The sequence below is a fragment of the Symphalangus syndactylus genome, chromosome 6 (genome assembly GCF_028878055.3).
Source record: "Symphalangus syndactylus isolate Jambi chromosome 6, NHGRI_mSymSyn1-v2.1_pri, whole genome shotgun sequence".
Classification (NCBI taxonomy): domain Eukaryota; kingdom Metazoa; phylum Chordata; class Mammalia; order Primates; family Hylobatidae; genus Symphalangus; species Symphalangus syndactylus.
This window is the reverse complement of record NC_072428.2, coordinates 73197689-73213057: the sequence shown is the minus strand read 5'-3', so window position 1 is coordinate 73213057 and position 15369 is coordinate 73197689. Positions and strand designations below refer to the sequence as shown.

The 15369-nt window shown below is 37.0% G+C and overlaps 1 pseudogene; it reads left to right on the top strand.

Annotated features, from left to right (window-relative positions):
- Positions 1 to 1201: 1201 nt before the first annotated feature.
- LOC129485334 (tripartite motif-containing protein 49D-like) lies at positions 1202 to 7354 on the top strand (annotated as a pseudogene).
- Positions 7355 to 15369: the final 8015 nt, after the last annotated feature.

The window sequence follows — 15369 nt, the reverse complement described above, 5'->3', positions numbered from 1 at the left end:
CATGTATCTGTCCTCAAGCTACACATGATTCTACACGAGAGGGAATTCATCAGGATAATTCGTTTGCTTGTTTATGGAGTCTGAGCAGTTCCAAATATAGGCTGTCTTTAAGCTGATGTCCTGAGGATACCGGTATCTTGACTGAGCTCAAGGCTGAAAGCCTCAGAACCAGCTTCAGGAGAAAGAAAGAGGAAATTGCCTTTTCTCTGGCCTTTTCCTTTTGTCTGAGCTACCAGCTGATTGAATGGTGCCCACTCACATTGAGGGATGATGGTCCCACTCGGCTCACCAACTCACGTGTCTCTCTCCTCTGGAAACAGCTTCACAGACTCACCCAGAAACAATGCTGCGCCAGTTCCCTAGATGTTGGTTAATCCAGTCAGACTGATACCTAAAATTCACCATCACACCATAGAAATATAATTAAACCTCTTTAAGTTTAACAAAAATCCTACTGTATGTTAGTTCAGAGTTTGGGTATCCCTAGGAGAAGTTAATTTAATCCACGAGAAAATAAAAAGGCCCAATATCTTTAATTATTTTTTCTCTTCTATTCAACCTAAATTGGTTTAATTGCTGTTTTTTATTTGTTTATTTGGTTGGTTGATTGGTTTTTCTATTTTCTTTTGGTTTTGGTTTTTTATTTTACTTTAATTTTATATTATTTTAAGTCCTGAGATAAATGTGCAGGACATGCAGGCTTGTTACACAGGTAAACATGTGCCATGGTGGTTTGCTGCCCCACTGTTGTGTCTCTCTCTAAAAATATGTCATAGGATCCTCTAGCCATCTTCTCATATTTCCTTGGCCAAGGCAGTTTTTCCCACTCTTTCATACTCATTCAACAGTTATATGAAAGAAGAGTAGGAACAACTACAATTTATTCTAGGCCACTTAGAATCAAACCCAATTTCCAGATCCACATTCAGAAAATGGGAAATTGCATAGATTAGTATTGTGTTACAGACAGGAACCAGGAATAGAAGGGGTTGTGAGTCATCTAGTCAGCAATATCTACTATAAAGCCGGGAGACTCTCTCTGTGTGAGATTTTTATTTTTGTTACAGAAGAAGTAGTTTGCTGTGCTTTAATGAACACTGTCAAGAGAAGAAATTAGAACTATCACTTATCTCCACATGTTCAGAAGCTTTTCATCAACCCAGACCCCAAAATGACATGTTGCTCTTTCTTCCTCAGAAGCATGAATTCAGGAATCTGGCAACTCTTCCAGAGGGAAGTCACCTGCCCCATCTGCATGAACTACTTCATAGACCCGGTCACCATGGACTGTGGGCACAGCTTTTGCAGGCCCTGTTTCTACGTCAACTGGCAAGACATCCCAATTCTTACTCATTGCTTTGAATGAATAAAGTCAACACAGCAGAGTAACCTCAAAACTAACATTCGTTTGAAGAAGATGGCTTCCTTTGCCAGAAAAGCCAGTCTCTGGCTATTCCCGAGCTCTGAGGAGCAAATGTGTGGCACTCACAGGGAGACAAAGAAGATGTTCTGTGAAGTGGACAAGAGCCTGCTCTGTTCACTGTGCTCCAGCTCTCACGAGCACCGGGATCACAGACACTGTCCCGTTGAGTGGGCTGCTGAGGAACACCGGGTAAGTGATGCCTCTGAATATCTATGTCTATTAAGGACACATGAAATTCCTGTGGGCCTATTTTCTTGGAGATTGGGTAAAGCCAACCCTGAGTCCCTTTAAGCAACTCTCTTTTGGGCTTTCTTAGCTTCAAACCTCTGAGATTTGACGAAGAAGAAGGGAAATAGAAGAAATGCCATTTCCTAGGGACTTTCTTGTCTCTCATTCTGGGCCCCCTCCCTATGAAACGGTCTGCATGTTACTTTACTGTCTTCACAGGTGCTTCAATTTGTGGCTCTTTTGCAGGTGAAGCTTTTAAAGAAAATGCAGTCTTTATGGGGTAAAGCTCGTGAAAATCAGAGAAACCTGAACGTGGAAACCACCAGAATCAGCCACTGGAAGGTTAGTCCTGTACTACGCTACCTTCTCCAGGAACTTACGGTGGGCAAATGGGTGACTCTTAAAATAGCAACTTGATATCAAACCATAATGATTCTGAGAGTCCATTAAAAAAAAAAAGAAAACATTGAGGAAAACTGGACTCATTTCTTATGTAGAATAGTATGACTTTTAGATGGGATTTCTAACAAAACCATTGATGTTACCCAAAGCATGCTGGTTTGTTTTCATACAAACCTGTAGCTATACACCAACAGATACAAGAAACTGGGCCATCTCACAGCATTCTATATGGGCTGGTTGGATATGCTGGGCATAAGAGTTATTTGACAGTCATGGAAAGCTCAAGTGAACCTTCTGAGCCTGGGTCAGCATTAATCTGAATGCTGGTGGACAAGTAGTATTTGGAATTGCATGGAAAATTTGAGGCAGAAAGAGTGACAGGGGAAATCTAGGGCAACCATGAAATTAAGAATCTAAACTAGTTAATATTGAATAATAACATATGATGAGAAAAGTGGTGAGAAATACGGATTTCTGTCTTGAGGGAGACATGCAAACATGCCCAAAATGTAGGAACTAGTATCTAAATATAAGGAGAACTCTGAGGACTTCAGAGAAATATTAAAAATGATTTTCTCTTTGTGGATGTATACTCTGAGGGTATGATAACTAATATTAGTGTGTTGAAAAGTATTTCATAAGAACCTAGTCTATGTTGAATATTAAATTAGAAAACCTGCTAGTATGGAAGAAAGAAAGCATCTTTGTCCTCACAAATCGTACAATCCAAATGAGAGAGGCAAAAATGGTCAACAAGCAAGTATGTGCAATACATGATGTGGTCGAATGTGGTAGACTCTTTGTTGGAGAATAATCAAGCAGGGAAGTAGAAAAGGACAATAGAGGCCAGAAACTGGAGATTAGTGTCTGAGTTTTAAATAGGGTGGTCAGAAAAAAGACTCACTGAAAAATTGAAATTGAACAAAGTTTTGAAGCAGAAGGGGAGCATGAACATGTGTATGGATATATATATGGACCATGAGTGTGTATATATGTATACGTATATGTATATGTGTGTGTGTGTGTGTAAAATTCTAGTTGGAGAGAACAGCATATGCAGTAATTTTGAGTTTGTGTATATTTGGAAGCCCGGGGAACCACAAAGAAGTCTATGTTTCAGATTGGGATGACTTAGAAAAAGAATTGAAGGAAATGAACTCAGGGAGACAAATATGGCCAAATCATAAATGCAGCCTTATTAGGATAGGTATTGCTGGGCAAAATGCATTTAGCTGGACATGTTAGTCCAAGGTCATTTCACATATAATGAGTTTAAGCAACTTGTTGTGTATCTCAGAAATAGAAATAATTATTTCCTTTCTAGTAACTATAGCTCTATACTCCAACTCTTAAGCATGAACTGTTCTTACTTTTCCATAAATATGGGTTGGAATAGAGAAATTCAAATTGTGTTTTGTTTTTATTTCCAACTATCTTAGAACACACATTATCTTGAATAAATATAATGTAATTGGTCAGATACATCTGTGTTGATCTTTATGCAGAAAGAAAGGAAAGGAAAAAAATTTGTGGATTCTAAGAACTGGCAAGACTGATGTTTAAACTGTTGGGATTTCGAAAGACAAAGGGAATCAGTGAGATTTAATAGGAGATGGATAAATACAATTATCTTTTGACTAACCCATTATCACTGCAGGAGTATGTGAAATTAAGGCTAGAAGCTATTAGAGCTGAGTATCAGAAGATGCCTGCATTTCATCATGAAGAAGAAAAACAGAATTTGGAGATGCTGAAAAAGAAGGGGAGAGATATTTTTCATCAACTTCATTTAAGTAAAGCCAAAATGGCTCATAGGAGGGAGATTTTAAGGGAAATGTATGAGGAGCTGAAGGAAATGTGCCATAAACCAGATGTGGAGCTACTTCAGGTACAAACTCACAATGTGGTTTCAGGTTTTTGACTATTCACATGTATAAGTATTTTCCTCGTGGCTGAAATCCATCTCCCTACCTTTATTTCCATGATGTGTTTCCAAAAACACATTCACATAACTAACGCTACTTTATTGGGAGAGTATAGCCCCGCCAAGGGATTCTACCAGGCCAAAGGTCAATCCTACTTTATCCACCAGCCACAAAACTTTGTGGAATGGTCAAGGTAACAGCCCCAATAACTATTCCACAACTAGGTCAATAATACATTTTGGGTTGTCAAACATGTATAAAATTGTGAGTGATTCATTTCCATTTAGGTTAATTTGAGGACATGGCAAGATCAGAAGTTTTGGGAATCTAGGCTAATATTATTTTGGGATCCAATCATTTGGGCAATAGGTTCTGGGAAAGATGACTGAGTAGGTTATTCGAGGTTACCATGGAGCACAGACTCTCTGGGCCTCTTCTCCCTTCGCTTCTTTAGAGAGTGTCTTCAAGACTCAGACCTTCCCAGGACATTAATTAGTGGCAATATGACTGACTGGGTTTTTCATTACAGAAGAAATAGAAAATGCTTTGCAGAAGAGAAGATGGTAGGGAAATAATATCTTGAGGAACTGACTCCATATTTTACACTGAACTTAATGAAAGACGCATCTTGTGAACTGCACTAAATCTTTCTATTTTTTTTTTTTTTTTACAGGCTTTTGGAGACATATTATACAGGTGAGTGTGTACCTGGATTTTAGAGTATGTTCTTTCAGTTTCCACAAATATCAAAGCAGGCTCTACCAAAGTCATGGCATAAATGATTAAGATATTGATTGATACTACTTTATTCTTTTTTCGCGTCTACTTTCATTCCCGCACCAGAAAAGACAAGACCACCAAGTAAATAAATACATACATAAATAAATAGTGATAGAAAATTTAAAAAGAACATGTTTATTCCTGATTTTGTTTTATTGCTTAAAAGCCTGCATAGGTGAAAGATGAAGTTTTGTTTTGTAGATGGTGAGAAAGTCACCAGAGGAAGCAGGAGAGAAGTGGGGGAAGTATTTTAGCAGTGACAAAGTTGATGATTTGTTGTTCATACCTATATACATATCAGTTAACAGTTCTGAAAAATAGATTGAAAAAACTGTGGAGTGTTAGAACTGTATGAGTCTCTAGGAAAGCTTGTTTCTAAAAGGCAGGTCTAGCTGCCTAGAACAAGTTTCACATTCTTTATCTTAAAAAGGAAGCAGCAGATGCAGCAGTCTCCCCAGAACCCCGCTATTTCAGACAAAGATGTCAGGGGAGTCTTCCAAGAAGTGGAACTCAGAATTTTGTTTCTGAATATTCTCAAGGCCATAAGGCTAAGGAACCTTACACATTTGGGGCAAAAAATGAGAAAGATCAGACTGAATTCTGACTCAGACTCTCCCACTATGCTTTAAAATATGGAAACTGTAAATAGGAATTAATTTCCAAAAGGAAGTGATTTTTGAATTATCAAATTTGTGGGTTCAAAGGATTCTCATGAAATGTCTTTTAAATGCAAATAGTGACTTTTATTTATTTTATGGCTGTAGATGTTGTAACTGCAGGTTTTTCTTTGCAGGAGTGAGTGCGTGCTGCTGCACATGCCCCAGCCTCTGAATCTAGAGCTCAGGGCGGGGCCCATCACTGGACTGAGGAACAGGCTCAACCAAATCCGAGGTAAGTCTCCACCCACAGGCAGCACTCCCACTATCTAAATATTATTATTGTTAGGATCACACTGGTAATATTTCACCCTTTATCAAATATTTTACTTCTTTATAGACGTAAGTGAACAATATAATCATGCAACTCTTTTGTATCTATGTCTGTATAGTCAGATTTATAGCATTAAGTTTGAAAGATAGTCAAAAACAAATATGTTATGGCCTCATATGTACTGAGTAATGTAATGGGAGAAAGGAGCAGTGTAGCAAATTTAAAAAAGGAGTAGATGGAACAATGCTCAGAATGAAGGTGAGTTATTTAATGCTAAATACAAAATTTTACATTTCTTTAGTGTATTCATTTGAACAGCTAAGAACTGTTCTTTTGGGGAATATAGTTTACTGGAGATTCTTGGGGTTTTAAATTTTTTAAATGGATATATATTATGTATTTCCAAGAAAATTAGTTAATGGGTAAAAATAAAAAGAAGAAATCATTTTGTGAATACAAGTAAAATTACAAACAAAAAGAAGTTCAGTTTAATTGCAATATGAAAAGCTACATGTTAAGTCTAAAATCCAGCTTCAGCCCCAAGCTAGCATGGAGGGCCACAGAGAGACTGGTAAAAGATTTTGCAGAAATCTCCTTTAAATTATCACTTTTGACATGTACTTATGGATTTTTATCCAGTTATCTAGAGCAGTTCTTGAGTAACTGAAAATCTTCACTTTCATTCCAAAATGATAGCACTAGTTTTTAAGAATAAGAAACATTTCTAAATAATGATCTTGATAACAGCATAGCATTTAGGGCATATAATGTGCAAATTTTGCTTTGAAAATTGGATTGAAAGAAGTTGGTCTTACATTTGGCTCTCAGTGTGTAAGTTTTCAAAACTCTTTTAATATCTGTGGTTAGCGTTTTGTTTGTCTTGTAGATAATATTAATCATCTCTATACTTTATTAGAAGTTACAAGCAAAAGTGTCCTTGTGACTTTACATTTCCTGGTAAATTAACTTCTTGATAGAATGCTTTTTGCTTATTTACACCTGTCTATGCATGTTTTCTTTCTTTCTTTCTTTGTATTTATTTATTTATTTATTTATTTATTTTGCAGTGGATATTGCTCTGCATCATAATGAAGCCAACAGTCATATCTTTCGATGTGTACACTTGAGAAGCATTTGTATTGGATGTGACCATCAAAATGCCCCACATATCACTGCAACACCTACAAGTTTTCTTGCATGGGGTGCTCAGAGTTTCACCTCCGGCAAATATTACTGGGAGGCCCATGTGGGGGACTCTTGGAATTGGGCTTTTGGTGTCTGTAATAAGTATTGGCAAGGGAAGAATCGGAATGGCAATATATATGGAGAGGAGGGACTCTTTAGTCTTGGGTGTGTTAAGAACGACATTCAGTGCAGTCCCTTTACCACCTCCACAATTACACTGCAATATGTCCCAAGACCTACCAGCCACATAGGATTATTCCTGGATTGTGAAGCTAGAACTGTGAGCTTTGTTGATGTTAATCAAAGCTCCCCCATATACACCATCCCTAATTGCTCCTTCTCACCTCCTCTCAGGCCTGTCTTTTGCTGTATTCACCTCTGGCCAGAGACAAATCAGAAATGTGTTCATCTGCTGTGGGAAACCCTTTATCCCAGAAAGCTTTCTTCCTTGTGCCTTATCAAACAGGACAAATAGGTTCTGTTCCATGTCTTGAATTGCATTCTAATGTTATTAAAACTCATTTATTGTGTTACTATTAAATGCGGTAAAAACACTAAAAGTATATGTATTGGTTGTTTATTAATTAATTTCTGAAAAATCATTATTCATGATCATGGCATAAAATATATTCTCTGTTTTCTCTTTTCTTCACTTCTGACTGCCACTGAGTGAAATAATAGAAGACAGACATGTTTGAATGAAGTTACAATCTGCGGAAGACAGTGGGGATCTTTCGCTTCATGCAAAAACTTGGAGTGAAGTCTCAATGATAACTGTGAAGTGTTTCTCTTTCTCTTTATCTAACTATATCGCACTTATCCATCATGTTTCATTGTACTAATCTATCCCTTGAGTTAATATCACCTGACCTTCCATGCTGGGCTTCATTTTGGAATTCTCACCACATATATAAATAATCCCGCATTATTAGTGTGCTCTTCTACATTGAAATACACAAGGTGATCAGAACAATGCTGGATTAATTGAATTTTTTTTAAAAAGTAACTAAATATTGACTCCTACCTCAAAACACACACAATCATTTCCAAATAGATTCAAGTCCTGAAGGTAAGGGGAACATGATACAATATTCTCATAAGCCTTTCTTAACCAGGACAAAAATTAACAATTAAAAAAATTATTTGGTTTATATTAATGATGACTTCTGTGTTTCAAAAAACATGATACCAGAATTGAAATGCAAACCATTAGTGGAGAAAGATATTCACTCGAACATATATAAAATAAAATACAATACATGTGCATGATGAATACTTAAAATGTATTTTAAGTATTTTTCCAGATTCTTCCAGATTAGCATAGAATAAACTTGGATGGCAGAGTCAATGATGAGATTTGCTGTGGAAGTGGGAAACCATTTTTTGCAGAACAGTAGTAATGCTGTGAACTTATGAAAACATCCAATTATTCAGTAGCAACTAAGATGTGTCTCCATAAGATTATTTTACAGATGCGTATCTGAAATCTGAAATTTGGGAGAACATTCTGCTAGTGTTCTCTAGTGAGAAAATACAGCTGGAAGGAAGAAGGGAGGGAAGATGAAGGAGAGAAACAGAATGTGTTTGAGAGAAAATGCTATTTAGACTAAAATAGAATACTTCAGATACCACGACAAAGTGGTTAAGGTGTGTCTTATGGAGCAGAAATGGCAGAAAATACCACAGTAAAGAGATCTACAATTGGATTTTTAGTTCTGGCTTTTATTCTGTCAATGTTGTGGCTTCTAAACACATCAGTAATCTCCTTTGATCCATGTGCTAATTAACAACCCACACTCTGCCCCCTCTCCCAGATTCTTTCATTGTTTTAAACCCGATCTAATTCTAATCCAGCTAGTCACTGTAACAAACATAATCATCTAAGAATTTTAAAAATATTTTTGATGAACTAGTGAATATACCTCATTCTCAATAAAAATACTGTTTGAGAGGAAAAGTCGATGGTATTTAAAACCATTTAAGTGCATCCACGCAGGCAGAGATATACATATATATGTATTTATTTATGTATCTGAGTTAATTGCATCAATTAGAGTGGCTACCTGGATTAGGATTACATTGGGCTTTGCTGATGAAAGAATTCGGAATGTTGTTTGGTTACCCTGTAATGCCTATATGAATATATTAACCCTGTAATTTTATTACTGGAGAAATTCCCTTAGATGTAATCAAGGATGATTGTATAGGGATGTATATTGTTGCACTCTTTCCAATCATGAAAGAGAGAAAAACAAACACACTGTAATGTGGAAATTGTTTAGAAAACTAGAATGCATTTTACTAAACCCTGTAAAAACAAACACCATCTATATGTATCAATATGTTGATACTAACAGTCTTTCTTTTGTCTCTTACGTGACTATCGTTCCTATTTTACCCTAGTATTTTTATTAGGGACAGACATAGTATTTTATTATGGATGGATATAGAAACAAAAATAATTCCCTCTACAGAGGGTATAAAAATTATATATAATTATATATTATATATATAATGTAGTATGTAATATAGGTAAATATTTATGTATTTATATTTTAAATAAAATATATTATATATTAAATATTATATTTTTATTTATATATTATATTATTATTTATATGATAAATATATATAAATATAATAATTATTAACTATAAACAATATTTATGTTATATTTATCATATAAATAATATTTATATTTATCACATAAATAATATTTTATATTTATATTTTATATAATATATTTTATATATAAGAAATTACATATATATAATATAGGGACTCGATTAGTTTCTGCTAGTGTGAAGACAAGTCATATCATATCTAGGGGCCATGATGATAGGAGCAGTCAGAGGATTTCTTGCATTGTGATGAGTGCATATATGTTAAACGAGCCACTTATCAGTAGAATTGATAGCAAGATAACGACTAGGGTTACTTCTTATGAAATTGTTTGGGCTACAACTTGTAATGCGCCAATTAGTGCATAATTTGAATTTAATTGCTCATCCTGATCATAGAATGGAGTAGACGGCTAGGCTTGATATAGTTAGTAAAAATAGGAGGCCTATATTAAAATCAATTAGACCATCTGGTATAGGGAGGGGGGTTCACAATAGGAGAGCGATAGAAAGGGCCAGGGTTGGAGCAATAACATAAAGGGTAATAGTAGATGTTGAGGGCCATAGGGGTTCTTTGCTGAAAAATGTTATTGTGTCAGCGAATGGTTGAAGCAGTCCCTATGGGCTTACAATGTTAGGCCCTTTGCGTAGTTGTATGTAGCCTGAGTTTTCGTTAAGTGAGTGATTTAAAATCAATACCGATAATAATGATAATTATTAAATAGTTATATTAATGATAACAATAAAATTATTAACATTAATTATTAATAATGACTGATATTAACATTTAATAGTGATCTTATTAATTAGAAAACAATAATATTGGGTACCAATAATTAATATTAATAATAATATGAAAACTTTTTATTAGCAATTATTTCTCAATATTGATATTGGTAATTAATATTAATGTTAATAATAAAAAAGTAATAATTAATAATAATATTACCCCTAATACCGCAGTGGGTGTACACCCACATATGATATTGTTCCTAATGTCCAGGGAGGGAGAGAGCATGGTATTACTTTCAATATGGCAGTAGGTGTACACCCATCCGGTGATATTGATCCGAATATCCAGGGGGTGGAGTATGACGTTACTCCCAATACAGCAGTGGGTGTACATCCACCCGGTGATATTGCTCCTAATATTCACGGAAGAAGAGAATGATATTACTCCCAGTATCGCAGGGAGTGTACACTCCTTCTGTGATATCTTTCCTAATATCCGGAGGGGGAGAGGGTGATATTACTCCCAATGTCGCAGGCTGTGCACACCCACACTGCGATATTGTTGCTAATAATATCCAGGAAGGGAGAGGATGATATGACTCCCCATACAGCAGCAGCTGAACACCCACCCTGGGATACTATTTCAAATACCAATGGAGGGTAGAGGGTGATATTACTCCCAATATCGCAGGGGGTGTACATCCATTCTGTGACGCTGTTTTTAATATTCAAAGGCAGAGAAGCTGATATTACTCCCAATATCACAGAAAGTGTACAAACCCGTGTGATATTGTTCCCACTTCTGGAAGAAGAGAAGATGGTATTACTCCCCATGTCGCAAGAGGTGTACACGCACTCTGTGATATTTTTCCTAATATGCAGGGCGGGAGAGGATAACATTATTGTTAATAGCGCAGGATGTGTACAGCCCCCTAGTGATATTGTCCTTAATATTCCAAGGCAGATAGGATATTACTCCCAATATCGCAGAAAGTGTACAACACCCCAGTGATATTGTTCCCATGATCCAGGAGAGAAGAGGATGATATGACTTTCAGTATCACATGGGGTGGACACGCCCCCAGTGATACTGTTTTGAATTTCAACGTGGGAGAGGATGGTATTACTCCCAATATTGCAGGTGGTATAAATACTTCTTTGATATTGTTCCTAATATTCAGGAGTGGAGAAGATGTTATCACTCCCTACATTGCTGACGGTGTACACCCATCTGTGATATTGTTCATCATTTCTAGAGGGGAGGGGATGAGTGTACACCCACTCTGTGATATTTTTCCTAATGTGCAGGTTGGGGGGAGGATAACATTATTGCCAATATCGCAGAGAGTGTACACCCGCCCTGTGACATTGCCCTTAATATTCAAAGCAGAGAGGATGCCATTACTCCCAATATTGCAGAAAGCCTACACTTCCCATTAATATTGGTCCCATGATCCAGGAGAAAAGAGGATGATATTACTTTCGATATCACAGGGAGTGTACACGCCCCCAGTGATATTGTTCCTAATTTCAACGTGGGAGAGGATGATACTACACCCAATGCCGCTGTGGGTAGAAACACTCCTGTGATACTGTTGTTAATATCCAGGGGGAAGAGGATGCTAATACTGCAAATCGTGCAGAGGATGCAGACCCGTCTATGATACAGTTGGTAGTCTCCAGAGGCGGAGAAGCTATTACTCACAAAAACGTAAACACGCTGTGTGTCAACCATGGATCGTAATATCCTGGTGGGGGAGAGGCGGGGTGACATTACTCCCTACACCACGGGAGCCGCCCGCCCCCCTGCGATGTGGATCCTAATATCCAGGCGGGGAGAGGGGAGTGACATTACTCCACTACTAGGAATTTACCTCTACTGCCACACTTGGTTAACACCCTGGGACGTTACTTTCCGTATTCTAGGGGGATGGCGCTGCCAAAATGACAGGGGGTGGACACCCTGCTATAGTATTCGTAATATTGTAAGGGAATGTTCATCCTGATGTCACAGGACTGTACACACTGTGATATTATTCACAATATCCTAGCGGGACATTAATAATAATGTCACAGTGTGTGTACACCTTGTGGTATTATTCGTAATATCCTAAGGGGAGGTTACTTTTATTGTCACACGGCGTGTGTTCCCTTTGATATTCGTAATGTCCTAGAGGGATTTTACTCCTTATGTCACAGGGTTCGTCCACCTTATCAAATTACTCGTATTATCTTTATAAGATGTTACTCCCTATATCACAGGGGGTGTACACTCTGTTGATATTATCATAATATTCTAGGGAAATGTTACTTTTAATGTTTCAGAGGGTGTACACTGTGTGAAATTATTCGTTATAGTTTTGTGGGATGTTACTCCTAATGTCACACGGGGTGTACACACAGTGTAATATTCTATGGAAATGTTACTCGTAAATCACAGGTCCTGTACCCCCTTTAATATTCTTTGTAATATTCTAGGAAAACGTTAGTATGAATGTCACAGGGCATATACACCCTGTCATAAAATTCGTAATATACTAGCGGGAGTTCACTACTAATTTCACAATGCGTGTACACCCTTTGATATTATTCATGTTATCTGAAAGAGATGTTATTACTGATGTCCCGATGCATGTACATTCTCTGACTTTATTCGCTTTATCCTCGGGGGATGTTATTTCTAATATCAAAAGGGGTGTACTCCCTGTGTTATTTTTCATAATATCCTAGGGGAATTTTACTTTTAATGACACAGTGGGTGTACACATTGTAATATTCTTCATAGTATTCTAGAAAGATATTACTCCTCAGGTCACAGGGGATGTACACCGTGTGATATTATTCGTACTCTCATAGGGGACGTTACTCCAAATGTCACAGAAGGTGTAAACACTGTGATATTACCTGAAATGTGTCAGGGAAATGTACTCGGAATGTCAAAGGGCATGTACATCATGTGTGCACAGCCCCTGTGATGTTCTTTGAAATATTCTCGAGGGATGTTAATCCTAATATTACATATGCTGTTAACTATGTGTGAACACCTTTGCGGCATTATTCCTAACATACTAGAAGGATGTAACTCCTAACATCACGTGGGGTATACGCCATGTGTGTACACATCCTGTGATATTATTCATAATACCTTAGGGAGATGCTCATAATTTTACAATTATTTACGTAATATTTTAGTGGGATGATACCCCTAAAGTCTCAGGAGGTGTAAACACAGCGATATTATTCAGAATATTCCAGGGGGATGTTACTCCTAATGTCACAGGTGTGTATACCCTGTGATGTTATTCACACTATACTAGTGGGATATTACTACTAATGTCACCTTCTATGTGTACACCTTCTGAATATTATTCGTAATATCCTGGGAGGACGTTACTCCTAACATCAAGGGTGTACACCCTGTGTTATTATTAGTAATATTCCTGGGGGATTTTACTTTTAAAATCACATGAGGTGTCAACCCTGTGATCTCATTCGTAATATCCAAGGAAGATGTTACTCCTAATGTCACATGGGGTCTACACCGTGGGATACTCTTTGGAATACCCTAAAGGGACGTTATCTTAATGTCATAGGGTGTGTACACCTATTGATACTATTTGTAATATCCTAAGGAGATATTGCTTTAAAAATCACAGTGGGTGTGCACACATGATGTACACCTTGTGATATTGTTCACAATATCCCAGGGAGGTATAACTTTTAATATCACAGCAGGTGTTCTCTATGTGTGTACACCCTGTGATACTATTCATAATATTTTAGGAAAAATGACTCTTCATATCGCAGTGGGTGTACACACTGTGATACTATTCGTCATATCCTACAAGTATATTACTCCTATTGGCACAGTGGTTTAACATCCTGTGACATTATTCGTGGTAATCCAGGGGGATGATTTTCCTAAAGTCACAGGGTGTGTACACTCTGTGATATTATTCGTAATATTCTTGGGGGATGTTACTCCTAACGTCACAAATGTGTACACCCTGTGATATTATTCAAAATATACTAGCTGGATATTGTTACTAATGTCACAATGCGTGTAAAGCTTGTGATATTGTTTGTAATATCCTAAGGGGATGTTACTCCTATTTTCACAGGGGGTGTGCTTTCTGTGCTATGATTCCTAGTATCCCAGGGGGATGTTACTCCTACCATACAAATTGTGTGCACTTTGTTATATTATTCATCATATCCTAGAGTGATGTTACTCCTCATGTCAAGGGAGTGTACATCCTGTGATGTTATCCGTCACATTCTAGGAAGAGGTTAAGTCCTAATATCACAGAGGGTGTGCAATATGTGAAGTTATGCATTATAGTTTCAGGGGATGTTACTCCTAATGTCACACGGGGTGTACAAACAGTGATATTATTTGTAAGGTTTTTTGGGTATGTCACTCCTAATATCACAGGGGCTGTACACTCTGTCATATTATTTGTAATATCCAAAAAAATGTTACCACTGATGTCACAGGCGGTGTATACCTTGTGGTATTATTCCCAACATTGTGGGATGATGTTACTCCTAATGTCACAGAAGGTGTTCACACTATGATAATATTCACAATATCCTAAAAGGATGTCACTACTGATGTCACCATGCATGTACAAAATCTGATATTATTTCTTATATCCTCGGGTGATGTTACTTCTTATGTCACTGGGGGTGTACTCCCTGTGATATTATTCATAATATCCTAGGTGGATGTTACTTCTAATGTCACAGTGGGTGTACCTTTTGCGATATTATTCATAATATTTTAGAAAGATGGTACTCCCAATGTCACACAGGATGTACACCCTGTGAAGTTATTCCTAATAGTTTTGGGAGCTGTTACTCCTAATGTCATCCATGGTGTATACACAGTGATATTATTCATAATATTTTATGGAAATGTTACTCCTAATATCACAGGGGCTGTACATCTTGTAATATTATTCATAATATCCTAAAGAAATGTTACCTCTAATGTCACAGGGAATGTACACCGTGGGATATTGTTCCCAATACTGTAGGGGGATGTTACTCCTAATATCACAGGGGGTGTTCACAATGTGATACTTTTCATAATATCCTAAATGGATGTTACTGCTAATGTCACAATACATGTACATCCTCT